The sequence below is a fragment of the Cetorhinus maximus genome, chromosome 4 (assembly GCF_964194155.1).
Source record: "Cetorhinus maximus chromosome 4, sCetMax3.hap1.1, whole genome shotgun sequence".
NCBI lineage: Eukaryota > Metazoa > Chordata > Chondrichthyes > Lamniformes > Cetorhinidae > Cetorhinus > Cetorhinus maximus.
In genome coordinates, this window is record NC_135882.1 from 96,162,146 (window position 1) to 96,187,607 (window position 25,462).

Consider the following 25,462-nt stretch of genomic DNA (forward strand, 5'->3'; position numbering starts at 1 on the left):
TGTCAATCACAAGAGCTTTTACTCTCTTAATGTACAGATAGTCTGCAACCACACACAGTGAATTACATAGGCTTGTGCTTGGTTTCCAAGGAGCTCTTATGACTTCTATATATTAGTTTCTGGGTGATAATGGCTATCCCTCAGGACATGGCTCAAGATACCAGTGCAGCATCCCCACAGCCCTGCAGAGGAGTGGTACATTGCAGTTCATGCTTCGACCAGAGGGATTATACAGTAGACTATTGAGTTGCTGAAAACGCACTTCAGCTGCCTCGACTGGCCTGATGGAGCATTGCAATACACTTCACAGAGAGTATCATGGATTGTATAATGTGCCATTGCAATGAGGAAAGGTACTGCCTTAGTGGAGCTACATTCCAACTCAGATGAGGATGATGCTGAAGATTCTGAAGAAGAGGCCAATAATGTTTTTTTTTGTATTTTAAACCTTTATTAAAGAGATGTAGCTATGCCAGGACACCTTATTCATTCTCTTCACTGCGTAATCTGGCGTTGGGATTAGTGATCTTGATTGCAAGCTGGGTTGTCCTCCAGAATTGTCTTGCGGTTTTTGGAGGAGACATTGTGAGCGATCTCGGCACAATAAGTCTTGTTGCTCATCATTAGGACTTCCAGCTCCTTGACATTGTGTTGTGGACCAGGGATGTCTTGAATCCCGAGGGCAGCATGTGTTTGGCCTTTTTGTTGCTGCCATAACCCCTGTTAGGCATCAGAACCTGACCCTTAAACCTCCTGCACACTAGGGTGCCAATCCCTCTGGGTTTAAGCCAGTTACGCGTAATCTTCACATAATGATCTGATGGATGAGGAATGAACTCCTTCCTGTATTTCTTCACAATGTCCGGCTTCAGAAGTGGTCTTAGGGCAGCCATGGTACCTGTCAGCCGCTTGCTTATCGCAAGAACCTTGCAGCACCTTTCCAAAGAGACAACTTGTTTTTAACAAATTTTATACAGGTGTGAGGCCCCTAACCAACCAACACTTTACCACCACCAAATTATTGCCTACTTGGCATGGATGCCCACCTCTGCCAGCCTTTCCCTGAAGCAAGCTTCAAACTCTATCCTCTATCACCTATAAGGACAAGAAGAACGGACCTTTGCCACACAAAATCGCAAGTGAACACTGTTCCCAAGGATAACTGCTGTGCACTTGAACATACCATAAAGTTACCATGACAGAGACTTAGATTCTGGTTCATCTTGACAGGGTTACGAATGCCCATACCCGAATCTTGGCCCTCTCTCTGGCATTGTGGGTCTGCCTCTCCTGCAGGACAGAGCAGAGATTTAGTGGCATGTCAAGTTAGACCTAACCCCCTTGTCTGCATGCAAACCCATGACACATACTGGCCTCTCATTTGCAAATTTTGCCCATTCGCTTCTCAAGCAAAGGTGTTGCATGATTTGACATCAAACACCATGCAGCTCTGAGGCTGCACACACATTTACCCACCTGGCCTCCCTCTCCATTCGCAGAAATGCATTGCTTTATGCTCTCATGAGAGTCCACTTGATGCAATGCCAACATGGCACTTACTCTGGTGGGTCAAAGAAGGCCACTGACCCGCTTGTGGCACTAGACCCCAGACCTTGGTTTGACCCCACAGCTGTTCACCTCCTCTGCGATCTCTGTCCAGGCTGCCTTCATCAGGCAGAGGGGTCTTTTGATGCCATCACTGAGGAGGAGCAACTCCTGCCATTCCCAGATAGGCTGGAGGAGAATCGACAGGGAGGTATCACTAAACCTTGGGCCTCTTTGCCTATCCTCAGACGTATTGCGGAGGGGGAATTGATAGGGGGTCCCAGAAGATGATTGGACTGCAGGAGGGGGGTGGAAGTGATGGGGAGTCCCAGGAGATGATATAAAAGTATGACAGGATGACTAATTGGAGTAGAAGATTTACAGCTGCAAAGGAGGAAGGGTGAAGGCTTGCTTTCCAAACAATATCCTTTCCACTCTGCAATTTTTGGCCCCCAGCTGACCTGTATCCTGCCTGCAGAGCCTGCAAGCTTATCCAGCCCACCCTGCAGGAGCTGCAAATTAATCACCTGCTGGCAGGTTTGGGCATTTGCTGCCTCCCTTGCTGCATGACCCTAAATGCCCCACATTTGCTGCCGCACACCTGTTAAAATTACCATTGAATTACATCCGCACCAGCTCCTGACATGCAAGCGAAAGTGGTGCCCATTTCCGCTCTCGCCTTCGAGACCCGCGCCTTACAGATTACATTCTGCCCATAATTTCCACCCCTTTGCATTCCAGCCTCGTTGGGAAAAATGCCAATATTCCATTAGCCTTTTGACATTTTTTTTTGTACATGTCCATTAGTATTTAGTGATTTCAGCACTTGAACCCCCAAAGCTCTCTGCTCACCCACAGTTCCCAGCTTCTGTCCATTTTGAAAATACTCTGATTTATCTCTCTTAGGTCTAATGTGGGTGACCTCACACCTTCCCACATTGGACTCCATTATTCACAGTTTTGGTCACTCATGTACTCGAACAATGGTCCTTTGCAACTTTTGCTCCCATCTGCACTACTGTGCCACCTAACTTAGTGTCATCTGCTGTAGTAACTATGGTTTCATTTAGTGTGTAATTTACCTTTAAGAATAATACTTATTAGGAAAGATCACATGATCTGTAGTAACCAACAGGAGAGTAGTGCGGGCTACCTCAGCAGACAGCGTACAGATAGAGTTGGAGTTGAAAGCACACATGTAGCTGCTGCTGAATATATTGTAAATAAACTTAACGTTTCCACTTAAGAAATGTCTGTATATCAACCATATTACTAATAGTACAACTTGGCCACCCCACAAGAAACTGGCACAAGGATAAAACAGGATTGAACAGAAGAAATCGAGTTAAAAAGAAATTGACACTTTACCTCACCCAGTGATTGTAAGTAGCAAGCTCCATTAGAATTGAAGAAGTTATCCTCTCTCAAAATGCAACAGTTTGGGAGAATCGACCCTTTTGAACCAGTCACAGGCAATTGGTTCAACAAAACAAACAGCTGCCAAGCTAAAAACATATACGGGTGAAGACATTCAAGTAAGAGGCATAAGCAGAGTAACTGTCCATTATCGAAGCTAATCAGCAAAGCTACCAATGTTGGTATTGAGAGGCGGAGGACCAAGCCTTCTAGGGCGAAAATGGCTAAGGGAAATCAACCTTGATGGGCCAATGAGTTTCCAAAAGGAAGATGGACATGTTCATGTTTTGAAAAAGGAATGTGTAAGGACTCAACAACCAAATAAATGCAGGCTGCCTTTAGCCAAAACTTGGAAGAACAGCAGAAGGAACTCGAAGAGACCCTGCTTGATAACAAAGTTCAAGATGAGGTGAGCAATCTTTGCAGGGAAGAAGAAAACCTGTTGAAAGACCTTCACACAGTACAAGATTCCCTCAAGTCAAAGTTTGTATCTCTGGAAAAGTATGAAGAGATACAGAAAGAATTCAGCACTTCTCTGAATAAACTGAAGAATGAATTGGCAGAGCAGACACAACAATGTTCAATTTTCCAGGAGGCAGCAAACAGCTGCAAAAAAGAGACGGAAGAGCTGAAGAATCAGCTAAATGAAGCCAAAAAGGCTTTGGAAGCAAAAGTTGCAGAATTTTCCAAGAAGCAGACAGATAATGAAATTTTGGGAGACTCAGCCACTGAGTTCAGACAAGTTGAGCTGGCATCTGATAGAAGTCTGGCCAATAGTGAAGTCAAAAAGAAGGCCGAGGGCCGAGGTTAAAGTCTGCGCTAGAAAGAAGGCAGCACATAGAAAGAAGATACAGAAATACTAATAGGGCCTTAATTCTGGCAGCATACAAATACAATTTGATACATAGGCCTGGCAATCACATCGCAAATGCCAATGCACTTAGTCGTTTGCCTTTACAAGAAAATATGAGTATGTCCCAGTCCCACAGGAACTTGTTTTACTGTTAAATTTCTTAGATTCCTCGCCGGCATGTGCTCGATAGGTCAGAGACTGGACAAGTCAGGACCTAGTCAAATACAAGAACAAGTGCTACATGGTTGGTCACAGGAGGCCGTATGTGATGAAATGAAACCGTACATCTACAGAAGACATGAAATAACCAGCCAGGATGACATCTCATTGTGGGGAGCACGAGTGATAGTTCCTCCAAAAGGGAAGGGAGCCACTTTTAGTTGAGCTACACAATTCCCATCCAGGAATTTCCCGAATGAAGACCATAGCACACAGCTATTTATTGTGGCCAGTCATGGACGGCGAAATAGAGAGTATGGTAAAGCATTGTGGGCAATGTCAGCAGCTGCATAAGTTGCCAGTAACAGCTCCGTTACACCCACGGGAGTGGGCAGGTAGACTCTGGGTGTAGTTACACATTGACTACATTGGACCTTTCCTGGGAAGAATATTTCTGCTCATTGTCAATGTCCATTCAAAATAGTTGGATGTATATGAATTGAAGTCACCAATGTCAAGCGCTAAAATTGAGAAACTACATCAGACTTTTGCCATTCACGGACTATCAGGAATAGTCATTTCAGGTAATTGCACGACATTTACGAGTGCTGAGTTTCAACGGTTTATCAGCCTCAACGGTGCCACTCATGTAAAAAAACTGCAAAGTACCACCCTCCCTCAAATGACTGGCCGAAAGGGCAGTTCAAACATTCGCGACAGACATGAAAAAGCTAACTGGTGATTCTAAACTAGCACACTTTCATTTTCATTACAGGACTACCCCTCACACAACAACAGGTGTCACCCCTGCAGAGTTTTTGTTGAAGCGCCTCAGGACGAGATTGAGCTTAATAATGCCAAATTTAGAGGGGAAGGTGGAAAGAAGCCATGGAAGCCAGAAAATTAGACATGACTGGCATAGTTGCGAGAGGAGATTTACCACGGGAGAGCCGGTATATGTGAAATACTTCGGGGAAGGACCAAAGTGGTTACCGGGTGAAATAAGTGCGGTGACTGGACCTCTATCTTACATGGAGGTGGAAGGCTGGATCATCCAGAAACATGTGGGCCATTTAAGGAAGAGAGAGACAAATCACCAAGATTTGGTTCCACCAGTGACCATGACCGGGTCTGCGTTTCCTTTTAAGGATACTCAACTCAGGACTGACATGTCTGATGTTCCTGTAAGAGTTGAAGATACAGAACTGCAAGTGCCCATTGAAGCACCTGATGTTCAGGCAACTCTGGAAAAGGAGGTTCCTGACAAAGAATCTGAAGTTGTGGAGCTGCGACATTCCACACGTACCCAGGAAACCACCTGAAAGGCTGAACTTGTAAGTTCCTTACTCAGTGTAAATATTATGGGTGGGGTTTTCCAGAACCGCCCGCTACCGGGATCTTCCAGTCCCGCCGCAAGTCAATGAACTTCTGGCTGGGGCACTGCCTCACCCACGGCGGGTCCCGCCCGCAACGGGGCTGGCAAATCCCGGCCTAAGTTGTTTTGAAAAGCATGTACTTGTAAATATAACGCGTATAGCCAAGTTAAAGGGGGAGAATGTAATAATTATGGTTTCATTTACTATGTAATGTACCTTTAACAAGAATACTTGTTAGGATAAATCACATGATCTGTAGTAACCAATAGGGGAGTAGCACATACTACCTCAGCAGACAGTGTAGAGATAGAGTTTGAGTTGAAAGCGCACATGTAGTTGCTGCTGAGCATGCTGTAAATAAACTTAATGTTTTCACTTAAGAAGTGCCTGCAGATCAACTCTATTACTAATAGTACAACTCGGTCACCCTACAACATTTGTAAACTTAAATACATGGCTCTCTTATCTTTCATTTAAGTTATTTATAAATATAGTGAAAAGCAATGGCTCTAGCACAGATCGTCATTAGTCACATCCAGCCAATTTGATATTCCTTATTCCTACTCTCTATCTCCTATCTTCTATCCCATTTTCTATGCAGGCAAATAGGTTGCAGTTCCAATTCCATGTGCTCTCATTTTTGCTAACAGGCTTGTATTTTTGAATGACCCCTGGATGTCCATATTAAAAACATTCATAGAGACACTCTTATCTAACACATTAGCTACCTCCTCAAAAAATTCAGCTAGGTTTGTTAGACATAAAATACCCTTTACAACTCCATGCTGACTCTCTTTGATCAGTTCATTTGTCCAAAGGCTGAACCTTTCTGTCCCTAATTACAGATTCTAGTCTCTTCTGCATAACCAACATTAGACTTGGCCCACGATTTCCTCTTTTTTTATCTCTTATCCTTTCTTAAACAGTGAAATGACTTGAACAGTTTTACAATCCACGTGGAAATTTTTTCAATCAACAGGGTTTTGGAAAATCATGAGTAACCATCAACAATTTCCTCACTATTTCCATCAGACCCTGGAATTGTGACTATCTTTAATCTCATTAGATTTTTGTTTTCATTTTATTGATTCTGTTTAGTTCCACCTTATTTATTTTTATTTTCAATAAAACAAATTTAATTTTAACACAAAGAAAATACATAGGGCGGAATTGTCTTCTCCAGTTTGCGATGGGGTCATAGTGGGAGCGGCAAATATCGGGAGATCGCAAAATCGGTTTCATGTCATCCCAAAACCAGTTTGCGAATGTCTACTCCACCCATCAATGATGAGCCGGGTTTTTTGCCGCCGCACGTTGGGAGTCTAGTTTCAATACTTTAGCATCTCATTATTAGCCTTGCTCACCGGAATCATCCCCCCACTCTGGATCATCTGGGCACATTGGCATGATTGCACGCTGACATGTTTCACAATGAGCGACATGCACCTGGCAAGCTGCACTTCACTTGAGACTTTGAGCTTTGTTTGCCTCCCTTGCTTTGGGCAGCACTCATGGTCATCAGCGCCAGGCTTCCCAGACAGCACCACTTTTAGGGAGGCACATGGGCAGGTCTCTACCTATCAGTTCAAATGTAAGGCGGGGGTGTCTTTTCAATGGTTGCAGGGCTGGGGCTTGCTTGGGGAAGGGGGAGAAGTGGCCTCAGGCAAGGGAAGAGGCTGCAAGGTGAGGGCTGTACTGGAGAAGCAGGGTGTCCCAGGGTGTGTTTGGGGGCACATGTTGATCTGTGCAAGTGGCCTCAAGATGGTGAGGGCTGAGGAGGCAGTCTCCAGAGGAGATGAAGCTAGATGGAGGTGTGAGGGTGTATGCGAGAGAGTGATTGGTGATGTCCCTTGAGCTGGCAGTGAGTGGGAGCCAGTGAATGTGTGCTGGGCTTGTGAGTGTTTGAGTTTAGAGTGCTGAGATGGTTGCCTTACTCTGGCATCCTCCTTCTGCACTGGAAGGCCAACATCTTCTGTGCAGCATGGGCACTGACTACCACTGCCACTGCCCCCAAAGCCGGAGTGGTGAAGCTGCTGGACCTCCTACGGCCAGAGTGGGGGTGGAGGACATCACGGTGGACCTCCAAAAGGCATTCCAACGATGGGCCACTGAACTCTTCTCGGCTTTCAGGGTCATGTCTTCACTGGAAGTGTCTTGGGCTTCAAAAATTGAGAACTGTGTGCGCGACTGCAGTTTACATATCGCATCTGGAGTGAGGAAACAGTGGGGTAACGGCATGGTGAGTGATTCAAATGCCACCCACCAGTGAAACGGCATGTTTCCCATGGCTGCATAATTAATCAGGTGGGAAGTGGATGGTACGGTGCGAAAACCCACCATTGCGGCTGACGGGTAAAACATCATTTGTCGTGCCTGCTACTGCACTTAGTGCAATTTTGGGACAATTCCACCTGTAGAGTTTAATCATTTTACTACTACTCGTTGCAGCTTCTTTCCGCCACCACTCGTATAACATTTTGAGATTTTTCCCTATTTGGCCTGAAAGGATTTTGGTTTAATTTATGTTATGATGTTACTGTTAAATTCAGTTCAATAAGTGTTCAGCAGTCTCACCACTTCAGCTTGGGAGGTGGTGGCAGTGGTGGTCAGTGCCAATGCTGCACAGAAGAGTTGGCCATCCAGTGCAGAAAGAGGATGAATGATCTCATCCATACAGCCAGGGTAAGGCAACCATCTCATCACTCTAAACACACACCCTCACAAGCCCATCACACATTCACTGGCATCCAACTCACTGCTAGTTCAAGGGACATCACCACTCACTCTCTCATTCCTACAGATACACAGGTTAACCAACATTTTGATCAAGAGTTGGCTGAACAAACTGGTTAAAGCAGCTATTAAGAATTTTGTATTCTTGTATCAAAAATCTTGACCTGTAAAATGAGTTTAAACCATATCAAAAAAAATGCATAAGTTATTATTTTAATGTTACAATGAGCGCAAAGAGATTGAATCAGAGTGGAGAATTATATTCTGTTTATTCATTGGTTTAATATAAAAGATAGAAGTTTGCTAATTTACAATCAGCCTCATCTCACTAAAGCTGGTTTAAGGTGTAAGTTTATTTTGGATTTAACAATATTTACTGAAAGCTATATTCCAGGGACCATTATGGCACATAATGGAACAGTGAGTTGCAAATTTCAACACTTATATACCTAGGGCGGCCACAGGTGGAAGCCAGGAATACTGGGTACACACCACGCCTCCTGGCCTGCCACCTCCCGGCACATGCGCAGATGCTAAAATAGGTATGAGGCAAACTAAGGCCTGGCTGGCATACAATATAATTAATTAAAATGAGCATGGGGCACTGCTGCTGCTTGAACTGTATTAATCACTTTATTGATTAAGTTTAAGTAACAATTACCAATAATACCTTTGCTAACAATTATTATGGAGGTCTTGTGGTGCAGGAGGTAGCATCCTTACCTCTGAGCCAGAAGCTCCAGGTTCAAGTCCTACTCCAGGGCTCGATGGTCCCTGGAATATAGCTTTCAGTAAATATTGTCAAATCCAAAATAAACTTACACCTTAAAGCAGCTTTAGTGAGATGAGGCTAATTGTAAAAGAGCAAACTTCTATCTTTTATGTTAAACATATGAATAAACAGAATATAATTCTCCACTCTGATTCAATCTCTTTGCGCTCATTAATAATAACTTATGCATTTTTTTTGATATGGTTTAAACTCATTTTACAGGTCAAGATTTTTGATACAAGAATACAAAATTCTTAATAGCTGCTTTGACCAGTTTGTTCAGCCAACTTCTGATCAAAATGTTGGTTAACCTGTATATCTGTAGGAATGAGAGAGTGAGTGGTGATGTCCCTTGAACTAGCAATGAGTGAATGTGTGATGGGCTTGTGACTGTTTGAGTTTAGAGTGATGAGATGGCTGCCTTACCCTGGCAGTATGGATGAGATCTTCATCCTCTTTCTGCATTGGATGGCCAACCTCTTCTGTGCAGCATTGGCACTGATCACCTCTGCCACCGCCTACCAAGCTGGAGTGGTAAGATTGCTGGACACTTATTGAACTGAATTTAACAGTAACGTCATAATATAAATTAAACCAAAATCCTTTCAGGCCAAATAGGGAAAAATCTCAAAATGTTATACGAGCGGTGGAGGAAAGAAACTGCAACGAGTAGCAGTAAAATGATTAAACTCTACAGGTGGAATTGTCCCAAAATTGCACTAAGTGCAGTAGCAGGCATGACAAATGATGTTTTACCCACCGGCCGCAATGGCGGGTGTCATAATGTGGCCAAACAGGTTTAGTATCAACTTGTAAATTCTTCCAACATGCTCCAATGGCTACCAGTAAGAGCGGGAAAGATTCCTGGTCAGCCATGTAATGGAATGAAATTGGAGCCTCTACCAAAACTATCCATAGTTTCAGATTACAACATGCATGTAAAAGTGTATGTTGCCAGAACAACTCAGGCCCCTTGTGTGTTGGAAAGGGGGAGTTGGCTGGATGGCTGATGTGGATCAGAATGGTGTCAACAGCATGGGGTTCACTCCCTGCTCTCGCTGGGGTGGATTTGGGACCTGCCTACTTGTGGTGGAGGTAGTGGCATTCTGGGTTAGGCCTGACTTTGGGAAGAGAACTAAAGGAGAAGAACTAATGCATGCAGTATAATAACTAATATGTAAGCATTATAATAACTAACAACAATGAGTGGGATCGTCCAGTCCCCCAAAAAGTCAATGGTCAGGATTTTATATTCATTGTGCGGGGACAGGCCCAACACACCGGAACATAAAATGACACGCGAAGACACGCGCCAGAGATGGCTGCACGCCTGCTGATAATTAAAAGGCCTATTAAGGCCATTAGCAACCTCATTGACTTGAATTTTACGCTGCTCGTCCAATCTAATGGTGGGCAGGTAAAAAGGCCAAGCGGCCTTTGCATTCTTTAGGAACCCTCATCCACGAACAAATGGAATAAAATCTTTTTTTTTGGAAAATAAAAACATATCCCATCTCATGTAACACGGTCGCATGAGGGGACATGTTTCATTAAATTTTTAATGTTTCCAATAATTTCTTTAAAAAGTGCTTCAATCTCCCTGAGGCAGCTCCATGCCTCAGGGCAATTGAAGCACTCTTTTGCAGGCATGTGCCTGAAAAAGCGCTGGACCTGACTCTCCCTCCTCCCCCAGCCTGCACAGGTAGAGCTATGCTACCGCTTACGTATTACGCTGGGCGGGCCCACATAAAATGGTGGTGCGGAGCCGATCATGGGTGGCGGGCAGCTCCGCAAATTCCCCCGCCCACTGTCCCACCAAGCTCACCCAACGCAGGTAAAACTCTGACCAATGGACTTTTGGCTGGGCCATCACATCCTCCGCAGCTGGTCACGCCATGGTGGGGCCAGAAACTCCAGGCCAAAATCAACAATTTAAAGCCAATGTACCCACCAGAGGTGTTTATACTTTTGTCCATTCCTAGTGGCATTCAGAAGTTTTTTGTTCCCCCAGAACCCAGTGCACATAACTTGGCATTTTTCTGAGAAATTGATACAGATCTAGAGCTCTGCTCTTACACTGTCCACACCCAGCCCGTTTCTCTTGTTTCTCCAAATGCTGGTCATCGTGTTCTGTATGAACATTGGTGTGTGGTATGGAAGATATATGGGAGTTGATTTTCTTCATGATTGTAATTTTTTTTTCCCTGGGCTTTTCTGAAAAATTCAGGTACTTTTCTTCACTGGCCTGGCAATGCTTCATCCCAGGATGGGATATAACTCTTTTCCCAATGCATCTTTAGGGCTATATGCTTGAACACCATTGTAAAATTCTTTAAAGGACACACCATTCGCAATGGCTAATTTGGACATTTTGTTGTGAAAGCTGTTTTCAGCAAGTCATATTTGTCACTCAAATACTTCTTGATTCTTTTGTGGAAAGTTAAAAAGTCTCTCTCAGATTTTCTTGCCACATCTGGTGTTAATTGCTTCACTGTGTACCCGAAAAATTATCCTGAACCCTTCCCTCCAGATTCCTATTGCTGTCACTTATCAGCTCATACACCAAGAGGACACTGAACGGCTTGGCCTGCAAAGCTTCATTACAGTCTGTGACTAGTTTCAGAGGATGGCTGAGAACGAGAAAACAAACCTCAGGCACTGCATTGGAAACCCCTTCATCCCCGAAGCATCTCCATTGTAGTTTTGGACACTTCCTCACCTTCACTCTGAAAGTAGCCTGTCACACGTTTCCAGCATTTCAACAATCTGTCAATAGCCAGCAGCAGAGAAAGCCTCCTGGTCACAATGTGCCTCAATAGATTGCACTCCTCCACTTTAACAAAGTCACAGAACTTCCTCAGGTGCTGTGTTCTGCTCGCACAAATGCTAAAATGAGCATATACCTTGAGGGTGATGGTTTCTTCACTAACATCAAAATTTCCAAAAGCGTACTTTGTTGTGTTGTGCAAATTATGAGCCAAACAGATGGCTGCAACAATGTGCGGAATTTAATGCACCTGGCCACCCACCCCACTACCCCAATGCCGAGACAGGTTTGGAGGCGGGCCCGGAGGGGGTAGGTGCTGTGTTATGGGGTGGGAGAGTGTGGGTTGGAGATCCTGTTCCCCTTCTGATCAGGTCCGGAAAGGGAAGGCTTGCTGGCAACCTTACTGCCTGGATGCTAATTGAGGCCCTTAAGTGGTCACTTAGAGGACAATTAAGGGCCTCATTCCACCACTGCTGGTATTTAACCAAAAGTGGGCAGGGTCTTGCCACCCGGGAGGCCGACCAACAAAACCATGCCTGGATTTCCAGTGTTCTACCAGGAGGAGTCCCTCATTCAAGGGCACTCTCAGATAAAAGACCCAGCATTGGGTAGGGGGTCCCGGAGGAAACAACCCCCGCCCTTGCTTCTGAGCCCACTTCACTGGCAACCCTCTCCCCGTGACCCACATCCTGCCCACACTCACATTTATCTGGGGATTCAAAGTGATTCTCATGGTAGTACTGGCAGTGGCCACCGTTCTAAATGGTGCTGTCAGCACTGGAGAGTTGCCGGCCCATGATTGGCTGGTAGATTTCAGGGGTGGGATTTACATCTCACTGGGGCTTCATCTAACAGGAGGCCTGACGCTGTCTCGGTAAGTGCTTGATTACCTCGGAATAGCATCAGACCTCAGTGAGAAAAATAAGAATGGCTTCTACTAGTTGTCCAACTGATGGGTGAGAACCACATCACCCACATTAAGTCCCAGTCAATGTCCTTTCGCGAACCCTTCAGGTTTTGGTCAGCACTATCGTGCTTTCCATAATGAACAATTGGGCTGTCAGCTGAATACACAGAAAGTCTCCCTAGACTCAAATCGAAGGCACTGAGTTTGGATAATATTTCTGTTGCAATTTGCTTCCAAGGTTTCTTGTCTATCACTGTAGAAATCCAAAAATAAATGCTGGAACCCCCATCTCAAATTTGAAATATCTCAAAACTAAGGGGAAACACTTTATTACCCCTGTTTGAGGCATCAGTTTCCAAAGAGAGAAAAGGTAACTTCCTTTAATGTAATCAAGTGCTTCTCTACAAAATATGGCACTAGAACGTACAGGAGATGGCACTAGAATGTTTTCACTCAGTGTTTTTGCCTTTGTTTTCTCACACCTCAGGTCTCTTGCCACTGAAGTGTAGGTTTCTTTATCAACTTTTATGTTGCAGTCTCCTTTAAGATTGCTGGTGCCTCACAGCATGACAGACTTTACATTGTTCAGCAGCAGTCACTTTATTGTTTTGAGGAAATTTTAATAAGTAGCTCATTGATGACGTAGCTGCACTGTGAGTGTTAGATTTGTGCTTTTCTAAAAAAATGTGCTGATTCACATCTGTCTTTCCTCGGCGGTTGATATCAATGTTGCATCAGCACAAAGTGCAGAATGCACGACACTCTCCCTTTTTGGTTTTTTGCTATGAAATTACTTTCTTTTGACCATTCTGGGTTGAACAGCGTCTCTTAGGCATTTTGAATTGGTGAATGGTGTGGTATGTCAGGGTGTTGGTGTGATGAAGACAATGCTAGAATTTTTTTTTGCAGGCACTCAACAACCTGGAAATAATTTTGACTGACTGTTATTGATATTAGCCAATGAGGCTGGTAAGAAAACATTGAGTAACATTGAGGAAAGCGACCATAGAATGCATGATCCAATAGGCCCTTGTATCGCAGGCACACTTGCCGACCTGAAAATGACTTGACCAACATTTAACCAATGAGGCTTTGAAGGCAGATTGATTAAAAAGGTGACCTTTTGCAACCATAGAACCCCTAACTTGTTGATTACTATCATACATTTGTGATTTATCACTACGTTGGTCAGTGAGGGCCCACAAAATGAATGGACCTTCCCTCGACTAGGCCACGTGGCATTATGAACAATGTGAACATAGGCCGTCTGGTACCAGAATGGGCCCTGACGTGATGAAATCCAGACCATCTGGTACAAAACTGGATGTCTGGTCACCCTAAACTTCCATGAGGATTCTTCTGATCATTCACCGTAACTTCAGTGGAAGATCATGGAAAACACAGGGAGACAGCATAAACTATGACTGGGAGAACCCCTCAGAAATTCTACTCCATATTGCATTGGATTCTTAAAGACCATTAAACTGAGAAGGTATTCATTCAATTTCTCCAGGCAGGTTCACACCTTGCTCCGAAAAAAGGAGGGGTAATGTTTGAATCTAATTTGCATTAGAGTGCCACTTCCCCGCTTCCAATGCTAAGTGTTTTAAAATCTTTTAAGCTTTACTAGACCAAAAGAGTGGAGGAGAAATTTTCCTGGGTCTGCACAGAGATGCACTGGACCACTTGGGGATGAAGTGAATATCGGAAAATTGGACATCTCCTTTCTAGATGAGCACTATGATCTACCTGATATTCTGAAATTTGCTAAGTCCAGTGAACCAGTTTGCCCGAGTGTAGACCCAGGAGAACTTCACCTTTCACATCAACAATGCTGAGGATGCAGGAAATATCTTGATCACAAATGTGCAATTAAATAAATGTGACAATAAAGGTTGGCAATTGTGAAACCAGGTCAAAATTTTCCTGCAATTCAGAAATTACTCACGAAGTTATTGAGCGAAAAGGAAGCTGAAAAAAAGATATAACTTTAGCAAAATTTCATTTCTGTTTCAAACTCTGGAACAATGAGAAATGCCTTCCTCTTTCTCCAGTCATGTAAATTCATATGTTTGAATTAGTATGTTCATGATCACTTTTTAAAACAATAATCACATTCTACAATTCTTAAACTAAGTTGCTTTAGCAAACTTTATGGATTGCTGTACCTGCTTCAGGAAAGGAGTTTTCCAATTAACACAAGTGTTATCATTCCCTCTGCTCCACCACCCACACACCCCACCACCCCTTTCACCACTTCCTGTCAGAAAGCTTTGCTGCTTCCTTTTTTACTGACTCAGAACAGCAGTAGAATAAAATAATGTGAAAGTGTAGAATGTTCTCAGAAAACTGAACAGCTAACTGCAGTTCAAGTCCACTTTCAGACAGAACAAACATTTTAAGAAAGCCAATGATCTGAATCGAAACTGAGCAAATAAATATTTAGAGATGGAAATTTAAAAATAAGAGAAACTGAAGGCGTTCACAGCTGGTGTTATCAGATATTTGCAAATATTTGCAGATATACATTTGAGCTTTTTGCATCAGGCAAATTAGATATACAGGTTTACAAAAACTGCACCATTAAACCTCAAGGCTTTGAAAACAGATTAATTATGTTGGATGTCTTAATTATGAATACAATATATGCCAGGAATTTAAGTTTGCCGTACAGGCGCACAGCAGTCACGATGGGGCACAAAGTGGCACAGGATGATGTCGGTAGGGCCTCCTGACGTCATCGTACCTCCTCGCGATATTTCGGGTGGAGGGCGCATGTGAATTATCAGAAGCACACCCGCCGGCAATTAAAGGGCCAATTAAGGCCATTAATAGGGCAATTGATCCCAATTTTGAGAGGCCCGTGCACTTTTAAACTTGGCACATAGGCCAATCAGGCAGACAAACTTCACATTTTTTAATTATTCTAGATCCAGGCTGGGATAAAAGATCCAGAAGGAATGGAAAAGTGAGAAGGTAGGTGTATTAAATAAAGTTGTGAGTGCACATTATAGTTCATTTTTTGATTCATTTTGTTCATTTGCATAACTTTAGGAGGGTTAAACCTTTGCAGAGGCTTTCTGCAGACAGGCCCCTTCATACTTTCCGTCAAACCTTTGCAAGCATAAGTTTTGAGATGGGTATTGTGTAACCTGCTGGAGGGACCTCCTCAGATGGGGAGGAGATGACAAAAAGGGCGAGGAGGCCAGTTGCCCGCAGGCACCATGCTAGAGTCTGCCCTCAGGGCTGAGAGGCTCAGCCAGAAGGAGCAAGAGAATGTGCCAATACCCAGCTGGAAGAGTGTACAGGCTGCGGACCAGCTACCTGGACATGACAGAGATTCAGTGCTGAAGAAGGCTCCACTTCTCCAGAGAAACTATCACCTCTATCTGTGACATGATCAGCCCTGAAACAGCCTCAAACTGTGTAGGCGCCAGTGGCTCTGAAAGTCACAGTTGCCTTAAACTTTTATGACTTGGGTTCGTTCCAGGGGTCTGTGGGAGATATTTGTGGAGTGTCGCAATCTGCAGCACATAGTTGTATCAAACTGGTGACAGATGCACTGCTCCAAAGGATAAACACTTGGTACAAGACAGATGAGGCCAGCCAGGCAGAGTGAGTCAGAGGTTTCTCAGCAATAGCTGGATTTGGGGAATTCAGGGAGCCATTGATTACACACATGTGCTTAATAAGGCACCTGCGGGAGCTGGGGTCTTTATAACTAGAAAGGGGTTCCACCCTCTGAACATTCTGGTAGTGTGTGATCATCAGCACGAGATCCTGCAGGGTTGTGCCAGGTATCCTGGAAGTTCCTATGAAGCATACATCTAACGTCACTCCCAAGTGCCAAGGCGCTTCGTAGCCCCAGCACGGTTGGATGGCTGGCTGCTAGGGGGAAAAGACTTTCTGCTCAAAAGGTGGCTGATGACACCCACTCAGACACCCAAGGATGCCAGAGGAGGAGAGGTACAACCAGAGTCATGCTTCCATAAGGTCAATCGTTGGGAGGACACTAGGCCTACTCAAAATGAGGTTTCGCTATCCGGACCGGTCAGGAACATCTCTGCACTATCCTCCGGAATGTGTTTCCTTTATTGTAGCTGTCTGCTGTGCCTTTCACAATCTAGCTCTCTCAAGGGGGCAGCAGATGGAGAGTGAAGACAGCGACATTCTTCCAGAAGCTGCTGAGGATGAATCTAGTGCTGAATCTGAGGAGGAGACTGATCAGCCCCAGATCCAGCAACGAGGATGCTTCTGGGAGCCAGGGAGACCAGGGAGGCCCTGATTCGGAGGAGTTTCCAGTCGGACTCCAAAGTCAGGATTCCAAATATTTGCATACAGATCACCACCTTACTGCTCGGTGCTGATGAGGCCCTCCTGACACCGTCTTCTCTTGTCCCTCCCTCTGAAATACACTTTGCAGCCCAAGTGATGTCTTACACAAGAGTTGTAGGTCTCCTCCCTAACTATGACATAAAGTGCGATAAGGTCATTTGATGATGTCACATTTTACTGTGGCATAGACATACACAAATGACAATGAAAAATGATTCACCCATAAACCCCTTCTGTGATCATAGTGATTTAAATTTCCACTTACGAGTGCTACAGTTTGGTGCTTCCCCCTAGCTGGCAGTTGCATTGGAAGCAGGTTGGTGACTCTGATGCCCTGTCAGCCCTGATGACCTTGGCGGCCGTCCTCTGGTCGCCAGGGCCTGTGTGGGCCCCGACTGGGAGGGAGAGTCCAGCACCACGTCTGGGCAGTCTTCAGTCATTGCAGTCTCCTCAGATGTGACGGTCACCGGCAGAGGGGTGGAGGAGCTACTGCCATCATCAGGAGTGCCCTGAGAGGAGCCCCCAGATACATGGAGCTGCAGGTCATCTACCGACATAAGGTCTGTTTGAACCTCCCTGCTCACCAGAGATGGACAGGATGCCAGCAGAGTTATAGGAGCCTCATCCATCTCTCACATTGGCAGTGACCTACTGAGGTCACTGCCAGTGTGTGAGCTTGCAGATCTGAATGAGGGTAGGTGATGGTGCAGGTATATTGTCACTAGGCTAGTAATTCAGAGACCCAGGGTAATGCTCTGGGGACCCAGGTTCGAATCCCATGCCAGATGGTGGCTTTTGAATCCAATACAAATCTGGAATTAAAAGTTGATTGCTGTAAAAACCCATCTGGTTCACTCATGTCCTTTAGGGAAGGAAACCTGCTGTCCTTACCTGGCCTGGCCTACATGTGACTCCAGACCCACAGCAATGTGATTGACTCTTAAATGCCCTCTGAACTAGGGCAACTAGGGGCGGGTAATAAATGCTGGCCTAGCCAGCAACGTCCACATCCCATGAACGAATAAAAAGAAACCTCTGATTGAGTTCCTGGAGCTGCCGCTCCATGAGAGTCACCACTCTCTCTATGGAGGAAGCTGTGTTCAGAGTTGCAGGTTAACGCAGTGTTCACGCTCCGCACGGGCTCCTCCAATCGTCATCGGTGGCAGTCCCTTGGAATCAAGGATGACATCCGTCAGGTAGGCTGAGGAGCCCAATTGTGGATCCACATGTTCTTCCACAGTGGGGGCACATTGTCATGCAGGGGAGTGGAAATCGCAGCCCCAGGTTGGCTTCCTTCTCCTCGCTCTGTCGCTGCTGTTCCTACCTCGCTTACGAATCGCTGAGCCTCAAAGTGGCTTGCACCTTGATGGACCAGGTAGTGCCATGCTGAGTGATCGGCAGCATTCTCCTCCCAATCAGTGGTATTAATGCCTCTGTGCTTTAGGGCGACCTTGAGCATATCCTTATACCTTTACCTTTGACTGCCCTTTGAACATTGACCAACAGAGAGCTGTGAGAAGAGAACCTGCTGAGGGAGGAGGTTTTCTGACATCTGGATGCAATGGTCCATCGGAGTTGGTTCCGCAGGAGAAGGGCTTCAATGCTGGTAAACGCAGCTTCATGGAAGACGCTCGCGTTAGTCCGGCCTTCCTCCCATTTGATCCCCAGGGTTTGATGCAAGCACTGTTGATGGAGGTTTTCAAGGATTTTAATGTGGTGTCGGTAGACAGTCCATGTTTCAACGCAGCAGAGGAGGGTGGTCAACACAACAGCCTTATAAACCAGGACATTTATTGACTTTGAAAGGACCGCGATGTTAAACACATGTTGGTGCTGCTTGAAGAAGGCGGCGCTGGCACAGTTAACTCGATGTTGGACTTCCTCATCGATGGTAGTCCCTTGGGAAAGGTGGCTGCCGAGATAAGGGAAGGGCTGCACTTACTCTAGAGCTACTCCATCTACGTGGGTGGCGCAGGGGATGCTCAACTAACCCAGGGAAGGTTGCTGAAGGACCTTCGTCCTGGCAATGTTTAAGGGCAAGCCAAGCCTCTTATACGAGGTGTTGAAGAGGTCAAGCATCCTTTGCATGTCCTTTACGGAGTGAGCCATCATGCAGCAGCCATCCACAAACTGAAGGTCATGGATGTCCATGGTGGTGAGTTCTATTTTTACCCGGAAGCGACCAAGGTTGAAGAGCTCCCCGTCCAGACGATACTGAATGCTAACATCAGGTGGTACACCATCTCAGATGAGGTGGATGATGACGGTCAGATATATGGTGAACAAGGTGGGGGTGATCACACAACCATGTTTGACCCTGGTCTGGACTTGAAAGGTATCAGATTCAGATCCTCCACTCAGGACGGTTGTGGTCATGTTGTCATACAGGAGTCTCAGGATGGTGACAAATGCAGAGACCATGGCATGCAGACCCTCAGGGATCTCTGCCAGATCTTTGCATGCATCCAGCTGGACATCCAGCATTTGCCGCCTAATAAACGACTCCAGAGGCTCATCATCTGCCTCAGGCTCAGCATGGTCTTAGTCTCCAGAAATCCTCTGACTGCCAGCGCCCTGCCTCTGCCAGGTTCTCAAGCGAGTGTGATGTGCCCTCACCGCTGTGCCCCACCATCTGTTCCACTGATGTGCCTGTATCTGCGTTGGTGCATGGTGCAGAGGGAAGATGTGACGTAGGTGCATCTGAATGCAGGTCATCCTCTGATGTCAAGGGAGGGTCCTCGATGTCCTTTTAGGGTCTACAGAATGTTTCATCTGAGGGAAGGAAAACATATTTAAGCCTCCCATCAGCCTTTAGGAATCAGAGTACATATAGTCTAGTAACTATTAATATCACCGTTAGCACATATCTTAGCTAATATCACCACCATCAACATCTCTTTGTCCTTTTGTCTATGACATCTTTTGGCAATCTCCACCTATCACTGGCCCTCTATCCAGCTCTACCTGTCCCACGCCCCCTTAAACCAGCTTATATTTCACCTCTTTTCTATTTTTCCTTAGTTCTGACTAAGAGTCATTCGGACTCGAAACGTTAACTGTATTCCTCTCCGCAGATGCTGTCAGACCTGTTGAGTTTTTCCAGGTACTTTTGTTTTTGTTTTGGATTTCCAGCATCCACAGTTTTTTTGCTTTTATACTACTCTAGATGCTAATTATTCAATCAGAAATTGGAGAGGAGGAAGAATAGAAACAGCCTTTCAGATACCCACGAGTGGACTGGTTGCTTCCACCATGATGCTGTCAACTGTGCACAAAGGCTCAAACACAGCTACCTGATAGTGACAGAGAAGAACAGGTTTATTGACTCTGTTTCAAAAGGAAGGCAGTGAACAATGTGCCATTGCAATCTGAAGATAACCTCCATGCTAGGAAAAGCATGCTAGTGACATCAGACTCTCATCTAAGGGACATCTTCTAGGTGTCTGAGCTCACAGTATCCTTTATAAGGAACTCTGCTGCCCATAACCACAAAGAAATTGACTCCAAACACTTTGCACAAAAGTGGCCTCAGCACTTCCTTAACTAATATTAATACCCATCCTTTGCTGTGTTGGACCTTATTCTCCATGAACAGAAATAAACTCTCAATGCAAAGTTAAAACAGTGCGGTCAATTTATTCACCTACTTTGTTTAATGTGTTACTGATATTAGTGTATTTTTCTATGGTGCTTTCTGGGGAAGCTACTTGAGATTCAGGTGAATATGTAACTCCTTGCGCTGGTTGCTGAGATAATCCTTTAACTGTTAAAGTGACATCCACTTTGTTTTAACTAGCTCATCCTGCTTCCTGTACAATGGGGTTTTCGCCATTTGATCCTCAAGTCTGTTGAAGGTGAGTGTCGGAGGCTAAGTCCTCTGAAACAGCAATGTGAACATTCACAAGAGATACTCTGCTTGAACATAGAATCTGTAATGGAGGGCTCTACTGAAGATGACTCTGAGGTGACATTTACTCTATGCTAGTTTATAGTCCAGACAAACCATCTTGCAAAACTACACAAGTGCTATTTGGTTTAGCAGACTGTTGAGTGGTCTTATCTTGGCAGCTTTCCTGATGTCTGCTGTATTCCTGCTCTTTCACAGCCAGGTGTGGTGAGTGTTGCTGGCAGAACCCATACTATCAGATTTCTGCTGCCAAGCTTGTTGGACCAATCTTTTCTAGGGAGGATGCTTTTCAATCACAAGGAGAAACAACCTTTCTTTTCCTTACTCAATGCAACATTACTTCAAGCACAACATCTGAATCTGCATGCGGTTATTTCTGGGCATGAACTTCCTACTTCCCAGGAATTTGGCAAAATAAATGATGTCTTGCAGAAGAAAATGCAGCCCTTTTAATGCTACTAAATTCCTTTAAAGCTTGTCTGTTGGGCTTTTGGGTGAAATGTTCCCTCAGATCGTACAGGCAATGAGGATGGGATGGGAGCAGGGTGGGATCTAGTTCAGATTTATTCATTCAGTGATACTTTTCAAATTTGTGATCCTAATGGGGAGCCATGCACTGAGAGCACATGTCAGAAATTTGACCATATGCTGTCATGACTGCCCACGATTATCAGAAATTATGCGAGCCTGAATTTCCAATGTAAAAACATGGGGTGGAATCAAGAAATGTTGGCAGTTTGGCACTTTTTTTGGGTCCTGACCCTGCACTGGCTGTCCAATGGAATGGGATATTGTTGGTGGTTTTTGATTCTGTGATACACGGATTCTTAAATTGCAGACTTGTTGAATTCAGTTTGCTAGGAGGATCATTGATCATCACCAGAATGGTACCAATCTTCCCAGACCAAACTTATTAATGTGTGCAACTCAACTCAACAATGTGCATCTTCATAAGCATTCTTCAAACAACTCACCACCCTGGCTCCCAGTCCTGAGCAACATTGCCCTCAGCACCGCACACCCCCACCCCCAACATTAGGAGGGTAATTGCAACAGGCAAGCTATTGGAAAAGGTCTACTCCAGCCCAAGCCTGCCATTATTCAAGAACTTCCTCAACCCACCAGCAGTATGTCTCCCCTCACGCCACCCCATAAGGTTAAACCTATCACGCCAAGAACTAACAACTGAGGACCAATGGCAGGAGGGTTGGAAGGAGAAAACGCCCACCAGAAACCACTCTCTGATCGTAGACCCCACTGCTGGTCCACTCAGCTTTCATCTCCCACAGCAGCTGTTGGCGCTTTTAAACCATTTCTGAACTGGCCAAGGCATCTATCCACCCAACCGAACATCAACGGGGTTGACAAGACCATCTAGGCTGCAGCTGTGATGCAATCCAAACAATGACTCACATTGTTAAGCAGTGTCCACTGACTAAACTTGAAGGTGGGCTTAAAACACTCCAACTATCTACTGACAAGGCTATTGCTTGGCTCTGTGACTCTTCACATACTAAATAAATAAATAAATACTGGCTGTCCGCGTGCTTGCCTTCATGTTGGATTTAATAAATAGTGGCTACAGCTGCCAGGCCACCTCTGTGGAGAGGAAACACTATCACAGGATGCCTGCAGGAGCAGCTCATAGCTGTGGCTCCAGTGGGGATTTGGGGGTGGGTGGGGGGGGGGAGGGAGTGGGGCAGGATGGGGGTTGGTTGGGAGGGAGGGCAATACAACAGGAGGCCTCACAGGTCCACAGGTCAGCTGCCAGAAAGCCACCCAAGACCCTGTTAGGCTTGAGGCGTTCCCTGTGACAGCCCCAATCAGCCTACAAATGGGCAGCTGATTCTGCTGATAGGTTATTCCCCACCCCTGCCTCCGCTGCTAGGCCGACAGTCCTGGCAGGAGGTGACACGCCTCCTGGAAGATGGATCAGGCTAACAGTGATGGGCAACCCAAGGTGGTGCATGGGCCTAATGAGTGGCCCTCCTTCATCTCAGTAGGCCGCAAGATTGAAATCGGGCATCGTAGCAGCGCTTTGGTTGGACGCAGAGGGAGCACACGGCTCTCGCAGTCAATGTTGTGTGCAATCAGCACGCACCTCATTTCACGTGCCCTTGCTTTGCGTGTGTATTACTTTAATAATACTGGTTGGTAAAAACTATGTGGACGGAAACTAGCGGAACCTGGCAACCCTGCACATGGGCAACAGTCAACAAAATGTCTCGTGGGCCGTACTCAGAACTCTGATGGGCCGCATGTGGCCTGTGGGCCACAGGTTGCCCACCTCTGGCTCAGAGGCAGGAAAGCAAAGGCCCTCTGATCTGATGCCAACTTCGTGAAATTCCTCTTGGTCATTCCTGCAAGCTCATTCCCAAGGGACAGGAAAGATTCCGACCCTAGCTTGTGAGTCTCCATGCTGGCAAATTGCAAAATTACCCATATAACCATGGAGGTTTGTAGCTCAGGATGCCATTTGGCCCATTCTGTTTGTGCGAGTACAATCCAAGACTATCCCCACCACCCAGCTCTCCGTTTCCTGTAACTTTCACTTTCACTGCTTGAAATATTTATACAATTTTTTCCTCAAAAGTATCAATGATTCCTGTCTGAGCCATTCCCAGTAACCAGCTGGTCATGCTTTTACACATAATCTGTGTGAATTGGTTATGAATTTAATATGCTCAAGCACCCACATTGTACTGTCTCGCCTGGACGACGCAGCATAAGTAAATTTATATCCTTTAAGGCAGCCATCTCACCAGCATCACTCTGTACCGGATCCGAATGTTAAATTATACTTGATCCAATGTTAAATTGCCAAGTTAAACCATAAACAAAACAGAAAAAACTGCCTCAGTATTATGCAAATAATGTTATGCAAATATGACCATAGATTCCATTTTTATTCTGATTTGACTCTTCCTGCTGGCAAATTTCCTGCAATTGCAAATTCGGAATGAAGCGGCAAATGTCAGCGTTTGTCATCACGGGCACTCAAAACATGAGCAGCATGAAGTGGCATGGCACTCTGACTCTGCTGCAGTATTTATTGTTGGGATATTTCAGTCAAAACAATACAGAAATTTCATACCTAAGATGAAAACTATAGAAAACTTTTACAAGGATTCTGTCCAACATAAGGCAGGCCTGGGAGATTCTATCGATATTTGGAGTTAAATTCTAGACTTAACGTTCGCATGAGAAAAGGCGCTTCTTTTGTTTGGTGGTGTGTAGTTGGGAAAGGTTTGCAACCTGTCTCAGTCGGGTTTCTTTCCTCGTCCTAGAGGTTACTCCTAAAAAAAGCCTGTATAAAGTGCATGCTTAAACCGCCTGGTTGAAAAAAAAGTTTTACAAAATTTGTATGTGGTTTCCTGTATCAATTTGAAACTTTGAAACTGTACAAAAGTAAAGGCAGACCGTATAGATCTTTTCCCACATGATTAAAATAATACGTATCTTAATAATAAAGCTGTTTGGCTAAAAAAAAATACAACATCCAAAATGCAAAGAAAGCCGTTGGTGCTGAGTTTACAGACAACTGAGTTTGGTCACATGATCCACAAAGTTTGTTGTGAAGTTTTCCCTTAAGTCACTCAACAAAAAAAAGTTGAACAGAACAAACTCTGTAACTTCTTCCGCAAAACAAACCACACCCAGAACAACTCCTGCATGCACACAGTAAGTTTTAAAATATTTTTATATATATATATATCTAAGTAACGACACCTTCGCTAAACAAGCATCGTGTTCTACAATGAACCAGATTGGACATTGCTCTGTCTGCAACTTGCGAAAGTTTGGTTTGTTCTGGAGGGAACGGAGACAGTGAAGGGCGAGAACTCAAAGACAGAGAGAGCAAGAGAGTGAGGACCGGCCAGAGACACGGACAGAAATAAGGACACATGGCTTGATGCAGACAGAGACAGAAACTGAGGAGATCCAAAGAAACATAAGGTATAACAGGGATGGACATACACCAAAATCAAACGGGGACAGGGTACAATAGAAACAGTCGTATCGGAAAGGAAGGGAGATGGGAATAGTCAGGTAGAATATAGACAGACTGACATGAGATTGAAACATGGAAGAGGACCAGAAAGGGAAACAGACAACAACAAAAGGAACAGTAATAGGGACAGAGCTTCAGAGACAGTGTCTTAGCCCCAGAGAAATGAGTTGGTACTTCAGTAACAGGAGAGTTAATCCTTGGAAAGGGGAGTGAGGGGCGAAGGGGTAGAAGGTCTCAGATTCAGAGACAGATATTCTAAAAAGTATGAAGGGAGGCTCTGAGCGGGAAGAACATTAAGATGCAGACTAGGAAAGGGAGACAGGGACAGACAACGACAAGAGAGTCCCAGGCATCGAGAGGGAACCGAAAAGAGAGGGAGATCGATGGGGTTGGGCATATTAGGAGAAAAATATAGGGCAGTGAGTGATAGGGAGGAACATGGGGTTTGAGAGACTGCGAGTCCTGAGAGATGCCAGAAAACCAACAGACTGCGACTGCGGTGGGCACAGAGAGCCGGAGAACAGGAACAGGTTCCGAGTCTAATTGGTGGGCAGCGACACCCCGAGCCTGAACTGGATTTCAGTGTCGTTTTAATTACAGTGGCCCTGCCAGCTCTCCAGATTGTATACAACCCCCACATTCAATCAGAGCGACCGAAACAAAATCATTGTCCTGCTTGA

General features: G+C 45.1%; 1 pseudogene; it reads right to left on the bottom strand.

Annotated features, from left to right (window-relative positions):
- Nucleotides 1–434: 434 nt before the first annotated feature.
- Nucleotides 435–908, bottom strand: LOC144679338 (large ribosomal subunit protein eL32 pseudogene; annotated as a pseudogene).
- Nucleotides 909–25,462: the final 24,554 nt, after the last annotated feature.